At 47.6% G+C, this 17,372-nt stretch overlaps 1 protein-coding gene across 1 annotated transcript in view; it reads right to left on the reverse strand.

Annotated features, from left to right (window-relative positions):
* Positions 1-17,372, reverse strand: part of LOC142584397 (uncharacterized) — a 103,767-nt gene that overhangs the window by 27,500 nt on the left and 58,895 nt on the right. The window lies entirely within an intron of this gene.

Genomic DNA, 17,372 nt, shown 5'->3' on the forward strand with positions numbered 1-17,372 from the left:
ATTTTGGCTTCTAGCGCGAAATGAAACAGGGACACAGAAAGGAGCAGAGAGGACGAGCGCTAACTCTCAACTAAATTTTTATTAAAACGAAGAACATATATATAGGTGATTGCAAAAACCGTAGCATAAGAACATGACAAGGTAAAAAGCATCATTTAAACATATCAGGGGGTATGGAAGTCAAAGAACAAAAAAAAATATTACTTCAGATTAGTACACGTATTGTAGATTAGGAGACACTTGCGTCAGTCATGCTTCGTTGTCTCTGTTAGATTGCGAATTTCAGTAGCTTCGCAATACGTGTACTAATCTGAAGTAATATGTTTTTTTTTGTTCATTGACTTCCATACCCCCTGATATGTTTAACTGATGCTTTCTACCTTGTCATGTTCTTATGCTACGGTTTTTGCAATCACCTATATATATGTTCTTCGTTTTGATAACAATTTAGTTGAGAGTTAGCGCTCGTCTTGTATGCTCCTTTCTGTGTCCCTGTTTCACTTCGCGCTGGAAGCCAAAATCATGTCACAAGAGACAACCATAGCACATCTGTAATCCATCCTCCGTTTTGATTAGGGATGGTCTTTGAGCATCCTTTCTGCCCGGGGTGTTACACGTCAAACGTAACAGTCTACTGGTACGTTTACATGAACCCGACAGAGGGTGGTCTAGACAGCTACTCGTACTTCTCGCTCACAAAGTAAAGGCGGGGCTTATTTTTCGCCTTTGTGTTTAACTTCATGGAACGAAATAACCACACGGAAAAAGCACCAACGTGGCGATCAATTTCTTCCCACCCGTAGACGTCAAACGAGAAACCATCGGAACCTGCCAACCGCCTTCTGGTCACTTGCGGGCCACGCGCGCGTGCGCCTTATCGATCGTTCGGTCTCGCGTGCGTGACACAGGGCGAGCGAAGGCTTGCTTCTCTGGTAGCCGGCGAGAGAGTCTTTGTAGCTCGTTTTTGGACGTACGGACGCACGCACGCGTACACACGTGGCTTCTAGCACGAACGCGCCGCACTTTCCTAATATGTATCCGAGACACCCGAAGCCCGATGCATATCTTTCGTCTCTTCGTCAAGCGCACACTTGCGTGCTGCCATACGAGCTTAGCAAGATAGTGAGAGAGGGAAAAAAAAGCCCTTCTGGTTTTTCATCCGGCTAAATGGAAGGTCGTTACGACACGAAATTTTTTCAAGCGCAGCCGAACGCGTGGTGACTCCATCATTGGAAACAAAACTCTCTCTCTCTCTCTCTCTCTCTCTCTCTCTCTCTATATATATATATATATATATATATATATATATATATATATATATATATATATATATATATATATATATATTGTTGTCAAGATGTGTGGAAATGTTCACTGCGCAAAGGAAATTTCAAAATGCTTCGAGCCCTCTTTCGGAGAACTTTCGTAACAATGTCGCCGTTCACGTTCCTCACAACGTTGCCTCGAGAATTCGTGCTTTCAAGAAGGAGGCTGTTTCATACTCTTTAATGCTCTATTCAAACTCTTCAAAAGGTTTCGCACAATCTGCTTATAGCTATACTTATAGTGCTAGGGCTGTATAGTGTTTCGTCATAGAATATTCTTCGATAGACGCACGTATGTATTTCTGTCTTTCTACTTTAAAAAGAAGCAAGCATTTCTTCGTGTTAGGAATGAAGTGCGTGGTCGATAAGCCAAACAGAAATATCTAAGCAGCTGCAAACCTACACTGAGACCTGCAGAAATGCAGATACACTGAATTGCTGTGAACAGTTTTGTTCGCGGTCCCAACAGAGAGAAAGACAAAGAAAGCGTAATAAAAAGCAGCGCGCCCCCGGTGACAGTAGAACCAGTGGCCCGGGTTAAGGCTTTTCGATGTCGCCCTTCGAAAAATTTACTTCCATACATATTTCCCGGTATTGTCTATTATTTATCTACAGACATCCAGAACAGTAATGACCTTAAACTTTCTGCAAGGAAACCGCGTGGAAGCCCACCGACACTAATATAACAAAGAAAATGAAGCTCTTTTACGACTTTCGTCTATGTTATATCATGTAGATCTCATATAACTCAAGCAAGAAGTCGATAAAAAGCCATAACGGCTTGCGAAAAATCTAAAGACAATATGCAGATGGTTTGTAGAAGTCTCTAGATTGTCTAAGTTCAATTTTATAAGAACAAGCCTCTCCGTGCGAGGAGATGGGTCGTCCAATAGCACCGGCGGCAGCACGGCGTGCCTCCCATCTAGGTTATGGATTCGCATGCCACTGGTAGTGCCTTTTCTTTTACTACGTTTCAATGTCGTCTCCCTCCAGTATCAAGAGGAACACAAATATGAGACCGAAGCTTCCCAACGAATTACGCACTCAAGTTTACTTGCGTATTACTCGGCTTCACTGAGATTTTGCGGTTTCAAAATGAAACCGAGACAATTTCAAATGAGCTACCGTCAGCTATGCCGAGCGACAGGAGAGTGTCAGGAGGACAACGTTTGTGATTAGAGGTAGATTATTGCGTGAAATTGCGCTAGGACAATACTCCACGTAGCTCCTTAGACCTAACCGATAGGACTGATAACGACTAGGATTTGAGCACCGCATCTGGAGTGGTATCGAAATTTCTCTCACATAGCTATCGGGATGCCCCACAGCCAAAAAGATTTCCGTAGCAGCCGCATTAAGCTAAATTAAGCAAGCCATGCATTCCACCTTCTTGAATGGCTGGCTCAATGCTCAAACCTACATCCATCTTCTAATTCTGGCTTTAGCTAAGTCACATCCATAAGGACCACAATCCATATAAGGCACGAGATACAAAAAAAAATTGGCAGATTCGCCCGAAGGCGATAGCCTTGCATGAAAGCGATAGCATGGTTTAGCGTTGCCCATGAGTTCCTCGCGCGGTTTATAATCCATCAGCATTAAGAATGTCAAAATGAAAAAAAAGAAGAGTCACAGTTTCTTCCGAAATGTGAAGCATATCGATTGCGATAGCTAATTAGTAGACAGCTATACGAAGTAAGGATATCAGTTTTATCGGTCGTGTAAACTTGTAAACATTCGCTCACTAATTTAACCAGCATGATGTCACGCGCGCACAAGCAAACATGAACATATCTCACTCGATGACCACGGAAACTCGTTGTCAAGACGCTGGAGTTGGGAAGTGCGGAAGCAGCAAGCGAATTGACCTTCGCGATGCCTCTCGCTTCAACGCGAATTAAGCGGCGAGAACACAGCGCACACGAAGCAATCGGCGCTCGGCGCTCTCTGCTCCCAACGCAGATCGCTTTCGAGATAGGGTTCACGCGGCCGCGCCAAACGCAACCGCCGTCGGAGTAGAACGTCTCCCCCCCCCTCCCTCCCCACCACCCGGAGCCATGCACGTGATGGAGGAAGACGGCTCGCTACATTGTCATGTTCCTCCCTTGCGCGCACGTGATTGAGCCACAATCGTCGGCTCACCCTCGCACGCCTTCACTCGCACATGCATCATAGGGCGCGCGGCGACATCGTCATCGCGCTTGAACTTTACACAGAACATCACGGCGACGCCGACGATGGCAGAAATGTGGCTGGAGTCCGATATAATTGCTATAGCAATAAATGTCCACATGTAGGAACTGTGGGAAGCCGGTCACCCTTGGTATACATACATACATACATATATATATATATATATATATATATATATATATATATATATATATATATATATATATATATATATATATATATATATATATAGTGCAACTGATGGTGCTCTGCTCCGAACCAATGTTACTTGCACTTAGTTTCTCGAAGAAGCTGGACGTGTGTCGAGTGAGCTTCAGAACAACACTATACAATGTGGGGAACGGTGTAAACTAGGTTCGACCTAATGCTGACGTATTTCTCGCCAATTCACCGCTAAATCGCCACTGACCTTTTTAACAACGCGGATGCCACATGCATGGCGCGAAGCAACACGTGTGACAACTGGTACGGCGCAGCAAAGACAGCGCCTGTGCAAACACCAGGCGTGTCACAATGCTGGCGCTACGAAGGCCCGGCAGGCGGCGTTACAAACGTCGCACCTCGACGGCGCACGGAACGAGACTGACGGGAAAACGTCGACGTTTGACGGCCCTCCATGGGAAGGATTAGGTAGATTTCGTTTGAGGTTTACTGTCGTTTCCGCTTTTTGGCATAGGCACACAGCACCTCAGCGAGGACGCTAAAGTGTGGGTGCGCAACAGTAATACCAGCAGCGGAGAAGGAAGAGTAGATTTTAACAAAGAGAAAGGAGGAGAGGTCGGCCTTTAGACCGTGTCTCTAGCCTGATAACGTCATTGGAGTATGCGATTTCATCAAGGCGATCCCCCCACGTCTTAACTGCCCCGCTACCCTACCCCATCCCTCATCCACCCTTACCGAGCGATGGGAAACCTTGCTAACCAGCACCGCCCTGGAAGACCAGCTCGTCCTGATCTCCAGGGGCCAGGCGGCTAGGGAAGCATATGGGTCCCGGGAAGAGGGAACCACTTCCATCGACGGCGTCTAAGAAGATGTCGAGCTCGGCTCCATAAAGTTGTTTCTCTCTCTCTCTCTCTCTAGCCTGATACTCCTCACTGCCAGAACGCTGCCATGACTCCGGCTGACCGGAACGTCACGGTATGTCCACTTGGCTTCGTCATTCTAGCATTCAAACGCACTGCAAGTCTCTGGAGGCTTTCTGAACGTGCGCGCAGTGCCCATGCGACGCGTCTACCAGGACAGAATGGTGGCGACGGCGCGAACTTGCCTGAAGCGCCTATATAGTTACTATGGCAATAAAGATTGACCAGAAACCATCGAAGATTATTGTCACATTAAGCGTATAGACGAACACTTCATGAAAGCCATTGGTTTTATTAAAAAAATTGTGCACTTGACGGTGTATATATTTGTTGGAGGGAGAATATTTAGGTAGCGTTTGTTGTTTCATTGCGTAATTCCGCACAATCTACAGAGCTGTTAAGTACCAGATTTGTACCGGTAGTTTAAGTAGACAGCAAGTGCGTGTGCCTGTACTATAGCATACGCTTAATCGTTTAGTACACGTACCGATGTTCTTTACATAACACACACATAACCCGCCGTGGTTGCTCAGTGGCTATGGTGTTGGGCTGCTGAGCACGAGGTCGCGGGATCGAATCCCGGCCACGGCGGCCGCATTTCGATGGGGGCGAAATGCGAAAACACCCGTGTGCTTAGATTTAGGTGCACGTTAAAGAACCCCAGGTGGTCAAAATTTCCGGAGTCCTCCACTACGGCGTGCCTCATAATCAGAAAGTGGTTTTGGCACGTAAAACCCCAAATATTATTATTATTAACACATACATACATACATACATACATACATACATACATACATACATACATACATACATACATACATACATGTGCCTTTTTTTCGTTGAACTCTTGCACGTACGCGACCTTCGCGATGACACATTTGCACCGGCGTTGGAAGTCCGACTACGAAAATAGGAGAACGAGCCGAAGAAAGCTATTCGCCTTAAAAATGGAGGAAATGCAGGCAACTCCGCCACACGCACGCCCTGTTTGCTATACCCCAATAGAGGAAATGGCATCGAGTGCTTTATAAAATAATGGACGAAAGGAGGGAGAACACATAAGGTGCGTTCATCCAGAGGAACACGTATAGGGTCTACATTCGGTCACTGTGTTCTGATGATTCCAGGAATTGCAGAAATGCAATGCGCGTGTCACTTTCTCGCATTGGGCAGCGGTAGGCGAGAGAGTGCAGTGGGCGAGAGAGGTCTATATAGGATGCAGATACCGCTATAAATGTGAATTCCTTCCCCTGTTAAGGAACGGCGCTTCGAATTTAATGGATCACCGTGTAGGCCGAAACAACTATACTACGGCCTGGAACTCTGAATTCGAGGCTATATTAAGTACCCAGGGTTTGTAGAAACAACCTTTCCCGCAAATCTCGCGTCCTGTACAGATGTACGGCCAACTGTATCTTTGTCACCGAGAGCGAGAGAGATAGCAAAGAGAGGAAAGGCAGGGAGGTCAACCAGACGATTGTTCGGTTTGCTACGGTACACTGGGGAAAGGAAAGGGGAACAGGAAGAGGAGAGCGGGATAGAGGGAACACTTTGTGTGCACGCAGCAAAGGGTCTTGAAATCACTGAAGTCCGAGCAAGTGCCCCGCCGATACGTTAGGCTGCCGTCATTCTGCTGTCTGAAGCTAATCTTGGTGCATCCCCATCGCTGGTGCTGCACGTTGAAGTCGCCTGTGAAGACCAAGGAGCCGGTGGGCGTCGGCAGTACGTTCCAGTACGTGGCAGTATATCGTTAAAGTAAAACCCAGCCTTTTTTACTTCAGTGCGAATAGAATGCTGCGGGTGAGCCATGATGCTAACTAAAGACTTGCAAGTACTGAACTGAGAGCATCCTGCATTTGCATTGCACTTCCCGCTGACGGAGTGTGCGGGTTATTCAACAGCATTAGAAAAGTATTCATCAGAGACCGGAGCACCATATAACCACTTGCCGGTATTCTTCGGGCAATCTTTCAGGAACCTACGCTGTGCACTCTACAGCAGTACGCAGCAGTGTCACTTGACGTGGCTCCGGCTCCGGCTGTGACATCGGCTTGGCATTGGCTGTGGCATCGGCTTCGGCTTCGGTTGGGACTTCCAATGTGGCTGGGGGTTTGGCTGTAGCTTTAGTAGTGCGGACCGCCATGGACCTTGTCAGATTTAGATTAGATTTCGCCAAACCTAGGGGGCAAAGGAGGAAGTGTTGTCGAATCGGGCGTATACTCTTCACAGAGACATCAGCGTCCTTTGAAGTCCGACGGCGCCGGGAGCGTTGATTTCTAACGGCCGCAACAGCTTCCCGACAAGACGAGCGGTTTCTCGCCATCTGCTTGAAGACCGCGTTTTCCTTCTTCATTTTGGGGCAGTCCTTCGAGCAAGCATCATGGGGCCCAAGGCAACTGGCGCATTTGAGAACCGTGACTGCACAATAGTCTGCAGCGTGGGGCTCGCTGCAGCGTGAACAAACTCTCGTGTTCTCGCGCACGGCGCTCACGTGTCCCAGCCTCATACAATTGCGGCATTGCAGTGGCCTTGGGATAAATGGTCGCACAGGTTGCCTAAAGTGGCCCCCCTTGATGTTCGAAGGCAGAGTCTCGCCCTTGAAAATTATTTTCACACAGCGGGTTGTGCCGAGGCCATACACATGGGTTATGGCGACGCCATCACCGGCAGGCTTCACTAGAATCGGCAAGTCAGTGCTGGAGGTGGAGACGTCCACGTCGTAGATGACGCCAGTAATGGAACCACTGTCCAGGGGGATGTACGAGAGAGCTTTATGCCACCAAGTTCTGTAACTTTACTCAAATTTCTCAATGCGGTTAAGTCCAGGTCATCTAACATGGTGTCAAGTCAGAGCTCCTAGTGCTTGCAGCAGGGACGGATCTTCGATAGACAAAAAATTTAAAAGTTACTCTATAACTCCCTTACTACCTCGCCTGCTGAAATAGAGAGAGACAGATAGAGAATAGTATACCAAACGTGTGACCACACAAGCTAACGTCACCACACTGACCCCCTTCCCTTACGTCCTCAATATGCCCTTGTCAAGCAACCCTCAGCTTAGACAGTGATGCGAACGCATAATGTCACTCCGTTTTGGTTCGACCACGTTTGCTGAGCGGGAAGCCTACTTTTGGAAATTCGCATACGGCGGCTGTTACGTAAAGCCATTCGGTTTCACGCGAACGACTTGGTCGCTCAGTGGAATCACGCCTGCGCAGCGGGAACTTTTTCACGGGAAGCAAAGAAAAAAAAGAAGAGGAAAATAAACATCGATTCAATTTCGCGCGTCGGAATCTTCGACAATTCGGCGGTGCGGGATCTCCTCGTAACGCGTGTGCCACCTTGCATACTCTCAAGAGCCTTTTACTCCCGTTCTGCGGTCTCCTACGCATTACGGTTGCACGTTTTTCGAAGCTACTCGATCTCTTCTTTTTTTATCCTACCCAAGTGCGCATTTTTCGTGAGGCGAAGCGCACGCCACAATAAGCACCAGACGTTGCTGTACATTCGCTTATTCTTTTCTTACATTTGTGTTTCCAGAATGCCGCATGTAACTTTTCACTATTGAATGTGTGTGTATATATATAATATATGCCATGCAGAGTCGAAGAGAAGGAAAGAAAAAGAAAGCTGTTACGCTGATGGAGCCATTTCCGATTTGGGAGATTGCACGTCGATCCACGCTTCTTTTGCTATTACGATCCATTTTCTAAATCGCGTTTACTCCGCGCTCGAAGTGTCTTTCTTCTGTGCTCCGAGCGTGCGACGCCGTTGGAGCGTTATGGCGCTCTGATTTTTCACCGTGTGCTTCGAAAGTCAGTCTTCAGAGCGACCTCTGAGCATGCGTTGAGCCAAAAGGAGAACGTGCTCCGAGATCGCTCTGAAGGCTGCATTTCGAAGTCCACGTTTTGCGAGAAAGAAAGAAAGAAAGAAAGAAAGAAGGAAGGAAGGAAGGAAACCATGAATCTGTTTTTGCGCAACGTCTTCTGCTATTCGCAGATTTTGTCGAAGCACTTGTGAGCAACAAAACCGTTGGCACAAGAGTAAAGTGCCTTTGTACATTTTCCTTCTTTTGTTGTCTAATATGATCATTTCTTTCTCGTGGCGCCCCCTATTTCTCTTTGTAAAAACACGTAAAGCCGGTTAGAGAAAAATCATGGCCAGCGTAGTGCTTCCTCATCGTCGCCATCGCTTTGTCAATTATGATTGGGAGGCGTGCCTCAATATCAAATCGTTGTTTTGGCATGTGATCTCCAAAATTCATTTCCTTCTCAATTTCTTCGAGCCCGCCCTATATCGTGTCATAGCGGCGATGCTTACGGTGTAGTGAGTTGCTATGATCGATAATTTCAATGTCCACACCGGGACTTAACGCTTTGACAGTCGATCGCACCTTGATTACTGTCCATTCTGATGATACGACATGGCGGGTCTACGAGAAAAACGATGCGAGAGTCGCAGACGCGAATTTTAGAAACGTATAGCCGTTTGTACCACGGTGACTAGCGATGTACCGCCATGTCTTCGTTTCTAAACAGGTGATATTGCGAGCTCGGGTATATGTGTAGGCACCTGAACCCATCTTTTTCTTTTTTTCTTCTGACGCAGAATAATAGGCTGCAGATAAAACAGAAGAAAAAGATTCCATAAAAAACTCATGTAAATGCTTTCTCAATTTTTTTATCTTAGATCTTGTTTTTGTTTTCCTTTACCCCTTTTCAGTGTTGAAAACCACCCACGTCCAATCGCTCTTGGGGTCACGGATGCGTTTGCTCTCCTAAACGAAATGGCTCGCAACCACTTTCGTAATCTTGCGACCACTCGTTCCGCGAATGCGAAACCTACGCGCACATTCGCGCTTTCGCAGTGGACTTGCGCGTAGCTGTGCTTCATTGGCGAAAGTGAGCCTCTACGAAACAATAGGCAGCTCACCCCACCCCCAGTGTAAGGTAGCAAACCGGATGCTGTTCTGGTTGACCTCCCTGCCTTTCCTATCCTTGTGTTCTCTCTCTCCGCGACATTGACTCTGCTGCGCTATTGGACAGACGATTCCTTAAACGGGCAGACGATTTCCTTGCTCAGTGGGAAGACGAAATATTGCTCGATAACGCAGGAAAATAAGACGAAGAACAAGAACAAACAAACAAAATAGGAACTAAAGGCTATTTGCGTGAAACTGCGGATGAAAGGACATGAGACAGCATGTTCAGGTCTCGCTAGTACGCGACGCGCTGACGCGCATTCTCTTGCTCTTCAGTCGCCTCAGCAGATGCACATTAAAGAACTTGCGCTTTGGGAAGCTTGCGCAGATGACTGCACACATTGAAATCGCTGTGCTTGCTGAAACCCCATGGGGACTCTGGCGAGCTTATGTACGCGGACTCCGACGCGTGCTAGGCTCCCTATGCGGCGCGGTATTGTGACACCACCTATATGCATGTGCGCAGCGAACGACGGCTGTCCCCTTGGATATTAGGACTCTTTATATTGTCTGTAAACGTACTTTACTTGGATGATTGCCGGATTACCGGAGAAGTAGACATTAAATGATGGTGATTTATTGACATCCCCTTTGAAACGGGCGGTGACAAATAGTGACCTAGCCTGCTTGATTTTATCAGGTATGCTGTACATGTCTTTCATTCTGACTTTCTTGCTTACATCTCCATAATCTGTCTTTCTTTTTCCCCCTCGAAACTTGCCTATCTACATCGCATCGCTAAATAGGCGTGTAACGGATTTGGTAGCATCAATCTATTCCCAGCTTTTATTCCACCAATACTCTAAACGTCTCTTGCTTATCTCGACTGCTAACTGGTTGATGCTTCCGTCCACTTTAAGTCCAAGCGCTTCTAGAAGCTGTTCGTTACCTCCGGGTCTCAGCGGCTCAATCCCTTCGCATTTCATTGGGATGTGCTGAGCTGCCTCCGGAGTTTTGCTGCAGCCTACACGCGTCGCATATTGTTGCAAATATTTGCTCCGGTATGTTTTTGTCATGAGCGGCCGAGTTGGTGGCGCCACTTCGGTGCGCAAAATTTAATCAGGAAGGATCCAGGCGTATTTACCGATATAATTATATATAGGCGGATCCAGGCGTATTTACTGTAGCAACCAATATAATTGTACTTAACTTCTGGCGTAAAGTTTCCGCGGGAACGTAGTCGTTATCAGGCAGCCTTTTCTTTGTTTTTCTTCGGCAAGAGCAGCTATGTGGCGCGGAAAACGTACTTAACACTTTGAGGTTGAACAAAACACCACAATATGTCACTTTCAGCGTTGTCGCTATATGGACGCAAGGGCTGGAAGCGAAAAAGATCATGGAGATTTACAAGTAGGAAAAGAAGGAAATCGGAAAAGGAGAATCTGTACGGCAGCACAAAGGACAGTTGCCGTGCTATTTGAGACCCGAGCTAGTTGCCTAGAGACAAAAACATACCTAAGCAAATATTCGCAACATGATGTTAAGTTATACGCGTGCAGTGCTGCAGCGAAAGTCCGGAGACGATTCGGCAAATCGAAATAGAACATATTCACTCAGCAAGATCCGTAGGGAACATCCGCATTCGAGAAGCGCTGGTATTCATAGTGGATGACAACCCGCCGTGGTTGCTTAGTGGCTACGGTGTTGGGTTGCTAAGCACGAGGTCGCGGGATCGAATCCCAGCGGCGGCGGCTGTATTTCGATGGGGGCGAAATGCGAAAACACTCGTGTACTTAGATTTAGGTACACGTTAAAGAACTCCAAGGGATAAAATATTTCCGGAGTACCCCACTACGGCAGGCCTCATAATCAGATCGTGGTTTGGGCACGAAAAACCCCAGAATTTAATTTAGCGGATGACATTATCTGGTCATCAGTGGAGATAAGCAAGAGACATTTATGGTATGCGTGAAGAAAAAGAAGCAGATAATAGATTGATATAGGCGAAGTCGTTACAGGCATACACTGTAAAGTATAGAAGTTTTAATGAAGAGATCAAGGAGAGATAGACAAAATGCTAGACTGCAATATATGTATAGAATACTTCCTTAGCTCAAGCAGGCTACGTGGCTATTTGTCGCCGCCTCGTTCCGTAGGGTACGCCAATAGAAGTAATCGTCGTCATCATTGCCGTTATACCTTTACATTGCCGATAATAGCTTTACGGACAAGCTCGAACTCCAATTTTAGCGCATGTGCTTTCTGCCTTTCTTCTTGCCCATCTGTTGTGTGAATATAAGTAAGGCACGAAATATGTTTCAGCCAAGATGACAGGACCCAATGCAGACACTATGGATATCTCGCTAAAGCAAGACGCCGGATGAGCACGCGTCTCGGAGGCACACATGATACACAAGGGGCTTCGCACAAGATTATTCGCAGACAAGTACAAGTAATCATCACTCGCTATTGCAAGCGAAGAGAGAGAGAGAGAGAGAGAGAGAGAGAGAGAGAGAGAGAGAGAGTCCCGAATGTATACGATGTATTGCGCGAACCAATGTCGTTCTCGCAAATGATCCTCGTGTTGACTTCTAGCCGCGTCGAGGTAGAAAAGCCGGCGCGGCTACCGGGATATATGGGCGCGCTGCGTGGGTGCAATTACACAGGGGCGGAGTGGAAGCAGGCCGCCTGCTATGGTAATATAGCAGCGCAGCCGCGTAAACATCGCAGTTCCCACCTATTTGCATTCGTGGCGCGGGCGTGCATGCTGGCCGCAGACCCCTTCCTCCCCGCCCCCCCTCCTCCGTCTCTGACGCCGTCGTCGCTCGCACGTAGCGTTCAATTTGGACACGCGGCTTGCGCCAGATTGGTTCTGGGAGGACTCGCACCGAACGAACCGACGGGGTCGCACTTTTGCGGCCACCGATAGGAAACTTATTTCGGGACACGCGCGCGTCTCATCGGTCCTCCGCGGCTGCTTTATTTTCTTTCTCCCTCCCCCACTCTTTTTTCTGCTTCGGCGACAGGGTGTCGCTTACTTATATAGTGACCGCAACCTAGTTTGCCGTGCTGTTGCTTATTGCTTCCCGAAGCTTGCTTTTGACGTTGGTGAAGTTTGCGTGCTGCTTCCCAGCGAAAGCGAAATTCGCACCTGGGCGATCGATCGCTCGATCGATCGATCGCTTTTTGGAGATACGTTCGCTTTTGCACGACTTATAACCCCGCATTCTAGCGTGTTTATCCACTCGGCACTCGACCTAGAGTTGCAGCGCCGTATTTCGCCGCCTTGTAGCGCCGCCGCCTAGAATGCAGCGCGGCGTTTCGACTGAATTTGTCAGTGAATGCGCCTCAGTGACACTGTCCGGCTATACTTAGCGAAAAATTATGCGACAAGGTGCTCTCGGTGTGTATACTCGAATGCACTGGAGCGAAGCTGTGGTACTGGGGCAACTCCTCGCTGTACGAATCGTCGAGGGGCGTTACTGAAGCGCAGTGCCTTCTTCAGTCAAATGGCGACACTTCGCTCTGCTCGGTGACGGCTCTATTCGCTGATAAGCTTCGATCGAATCAAGGCGCCTTCCCGAGTACAGTTCAGGGGTTCAACTCGGGACTTGACTCAAGCCATGGGCGTCTTGCGAGAGCTCTCGACAAATAGGCGACCGGAAAATAACGGTGACGGCAAGCGCACGCCATTGCTTTCGTAGCAAATTTCCGCTTGCTCAGCCAATGAACGAGCAGTAAAAGCGATGCTCCCGTATAGCGACTGATCGAGAACGCCGTCTCAGAGCGCCTGCGGATTCGGGGATGCTGACGGCTGACGCCATTCTGCTGACGCACTAGCTCTTTGCTTGCTGACAGCTGTCTCTTTTATCGCAGCATCCAGACTCGCTGGCTATGAGTCTCGAGTACTCTGTTTCACCATGTAAAATTAAAGCTCTCTGTCGCCCTCGTTATGTATGTATAGCATGACACCACAAATTATATCGTGAAGATGGCTTCCCATTTGGTGCAATGTTTCATATGTGTCGCCGGTTATTTTCGTAATAACTCACTTTCATATTGCGCGCAATGTACTGACAGCGCTTTGGATTCAATGCGCTTTTGCGGAACGCCTTGAAACCGTGTTCATTTCTGCTCACGTCCGTTATGGGGGTCTGCGTGAGTAACAGTATGCTTGAAGAAAAACTGCGCTTAATGATTATCTTGATTTCGAAACGTCGTACTTCAACTCGATATGAGGCTCACAAAGCAGTGCTGCAACTGTTGTCAACCACGGCACTATAGACATTCGTCTGTAATGCTCGCACTAGGCATGCGATGTGGTGGGTTGCGGTGTGCCTTCCTCTCCTTTCTTCTTTTTTTCACTTTCTCTGTCTTATTTCTCTTCTTTTCCCCTCTTTTTTCTCTTATCTTGAATCACTTGAGCGTGGTGTCTCTTTTAGGAGATAATTGCTAGTCAGCTTTTGTTTCTCTCTTTGTGGTACTTGCACATGTTTGCATGATTAATAGTAATAAGAAAAAAAATATACAGGCACCGCACAGCCTGGACTCATCGTAAGGTGACGAACGGATGCGGCAATCTGTAGATTGTACGAAAGATAATCCCCTTCCGCGCAATTATTATTCTTTTCTTGTTCAACTCCTCTTCCTTGATTAAAATCATTCTCATCTTTGCATTTATCCTTGAAAGTTGTCTTCGTCGTCATTTTCAGTGTCATTGTTGTTGCCTATCAGCAGTTGCGTGTATCGACGCGGGAGTAGGGCGAAAATGGATCGACTAACGCTTTCAGCGCTCATCTTGCAATTTGCTTTTGTCCTTTCATTTTCTTCAATGCATTAAGCAGGCGAATATTCATTAAATGTTATGTGAGGTTTCATACATGCAGATATTAGGCCTTGGTTCTTCTTCCTCATTGTTTTGTAAAATTTCTTCCTTATTATGAGCGTGACTTTCTGAAGCAACCTACATGATCGCCCTCTGTTAATGAAAGTTCCTGACAACTTCATTTTCTTGCCATAGCGATTGCGTGAACACTCCAGGCGAGTTATCGCCGTCGGCGTCGCCGTGATGGTGTCGTATCCTGGACGTTATCTGCGTGGGTGCAAAGTCCAATGGCGAGCCCAGATGGCTTGGGGATTCGCGAGCGCTGTGTTCCTCAGCATTTATAGGGTTGGATGTCGCCTAATTTCAACTTTCCGAAACACGGCGTAATTTTAACTTTAGCACGAAGCGTTTGCTTCCAGCTGGCCCTCTTTTATAACGCCAGCGTTGCGACTGTGATTGCTCGTTGCGTGGTAACTGAATTAAATCTGTTTGCGTTCGTCTGTGCACGCGTCGTACAATGCTTGCTAATTCAATTAGCGAATGTTTACTGCAATTTATACGGGTGATAGAACTACGGACCTCACTTCGTGTATTACATTGATGGACATTGCTACCAATGCTTCGCCTTTCGGGCTAAACTGCGACTTCTTTTTTTTTTGTTTTCGTTCCATTTAGGCGCATAACGTGGCTCAGAACATACAACGCAAATGCAGATTATTTTGCAGATCTTCATTACATACATTAACTGCAATGCGAGATTGAATACCAATGAGGTGTTTCCCCTGTAGGAGTACGAAAAGCTTCCGTGATCATTTAGTTGCAAATCTCCGCAGGGAGCCCGCTCGACCAAATGCAGTCATGACGTACGTTCTGTTCTTTTCTTTCTTTCTTTTATCATTTACGCAGCTGCGGTGCGTCCCTGTGTATAGTCCCCTTGACGCAGTCACAGTGCAGCTGCACGCAAAACAGCTGCGCTCGAGAACAGCTGCTGTGCTGCAGTGCGACGGCTGTGACTGCGGGGACGTTCGAACGAGCTTGCAAGCTGAGAGAATGCAGACTCAGGGGGGGGGGGGGGGGGAGGAGAAGATCTCCACGACCGCGCCGATAATGGGAGAACCGCGCGTTCTTATCATATCGGGCAGGCCATCGCATGCTCTCTAACCGCCACTCAGCTGGAACCTCGTATCAGCGCTCGAAAGCTGTGCTTACCTTCGTGGCTGAGCGCACTTACTCGGGCCGCGTGCGACGGCGCAGGCTGTTGAGACAGCACGTCTCAAGTTAAAAAAGAAAAAGGAGAGAGAGAGAGAGAGAGAGAGAGAGAGAGAGAGAGAGAGAGAGAGAGAGAGAGACGCAAAACCGGGGCGCGAGGTGTTTTTCCGGCAAAGCGGTATAAGTTGCATGATTTTATTGATTTCTGGTTTTCTTTTTAACCGTCACAAAGCAACACTAGGGTTACCAAAAAATGCCGTATTTTCATAACCACCCGTTTAATTTTTTCCACTTGGGAATCTTTTTTTCTTAATGCCCATCGAAATGTTAGAACGCGACCACATATTGTATTTCATCCCAATCGAACTGCGGCGGCCGTTGCCGTGGATCGATCTCGCGACCTCGGACCTAAAGCGGAACTCCATAGCCACTGTGCGGTCGTCGCTGTTAGGTGCCACGAAGTAAAAGGTGTGTTGTGCCGTCATCTATAGCCGACAATTAGGCGACTGGAGACTGTTGTGCTTTGGTCGTATATATCTGGGACGTCTTCATTAAAGTCCTGTATCTACTTATAATCTGTCTTAAGAAACCTCCTCCCCCTTTAAGAAAGATTGTGGCACTTCTCTGAGGTATGAGGGTTCAACATTTGCAGTTGTGCTTAACAGGCACAGTTGTTATAGGCACTACTTAGGTTATTCTAGCTGTTAAATGGAGAGCAAGCATAAATGCTGGAAACGGCTACATTTCGACATTTCTCTAACACTCCACGTTTTGAGATTCCCTGCGTTGGTGTCTAGCCAGGACACATAATGACGATAGTAATGATTATAATGATATGTTGAAGAGCATCCCCTCTGCATCCCCTCTGCCACGAACCGCGCCTCTTTATTCCGTTGTTCCCTCTTACGCTTGCTAATTATGCAAGCCTGCTTAAGCTTTCTGAAGAGGGCGCTTCAGAAGCTTCAAGCGTGTCAATTCGGCCAGCGAAGAGAATGATGTTTAGTACACGGGTTTGCCTAAAGTTTTTCAGACGGATTCGTGAATATGCAAATCGATAAGTCTTCAACAAAATATTTCGTTATAAATGCAACAATGCGCAATGATTATACAAGTGCGCAGATACTGCCTTACAAGTGCTTAGCCAACTGCGAGTGCTTGGAAATTCAGAAAGACAAAGTGCAATTACTTTGTAGCGTCGCAAGGAAGGCCTGAAGTCACAAGCACGAAGATCACACGAATCCGTGTGTATCTAGCTGTCATTTCCATGGGGGTACCTTTCTGAGCATCGGTCAATTCCGCCATATCGTCGAATTCGCCATCTTGTGAATTCTGATTGGCGCAGAGAGCGCCTACGGAATTTCTGATTGGTTCAAGATGCCGCCCATTACAGAATGTCCAGAATAACACCCGTGTATTCGAGGGAACTGCGATCTCAGCGCCGTAGTTCCCTCTAGTAATTTGAGTAGCAAGTACTACGAAGCCAACTTCTTCACACATGCATCGCTGGATGAATATCTCTGGCATTCTACTAGAAAATGCTCAGTGGCTTCCGCACAATTTCCCCACGCGTTCAACTGATCATGATGATGATGAGGGGCTTTAGGCGCAGGTCGGGGAGCCTTCATGAGCACGCATACGCGCTTGAGCGTGCGCGTGTGTTTGTGTGTGTGGGAAGCGTCCCTAAAAAAGTGGTCGGTAGACGCGCGCCATCTGGCGCCACGTCGGGAAAGCGCGTTCCGCTTCGGTCTACGTGGGAAAACGGGCTGCGCGCTCGGAACGGCGGCGGCGGCAGCGGCGGGCGGGCGGGGGTGGTCACC

The sequence above is a fragment of the Dermacentor variabilis genome, chromosome 6 (assembly GCF_050947875.1).
Source record: "Dermacentor variabilis isolate Ectoservices chromosome 6, ASM5094787v1, whole genome shotgun sequence".
Taxonomy (NCBI): Eukaryota; Metazoa; Arthropoda; class Arachnida; order Ixodida; family Ixodidae; genus Dermacentor; species Dermacentor variabilis.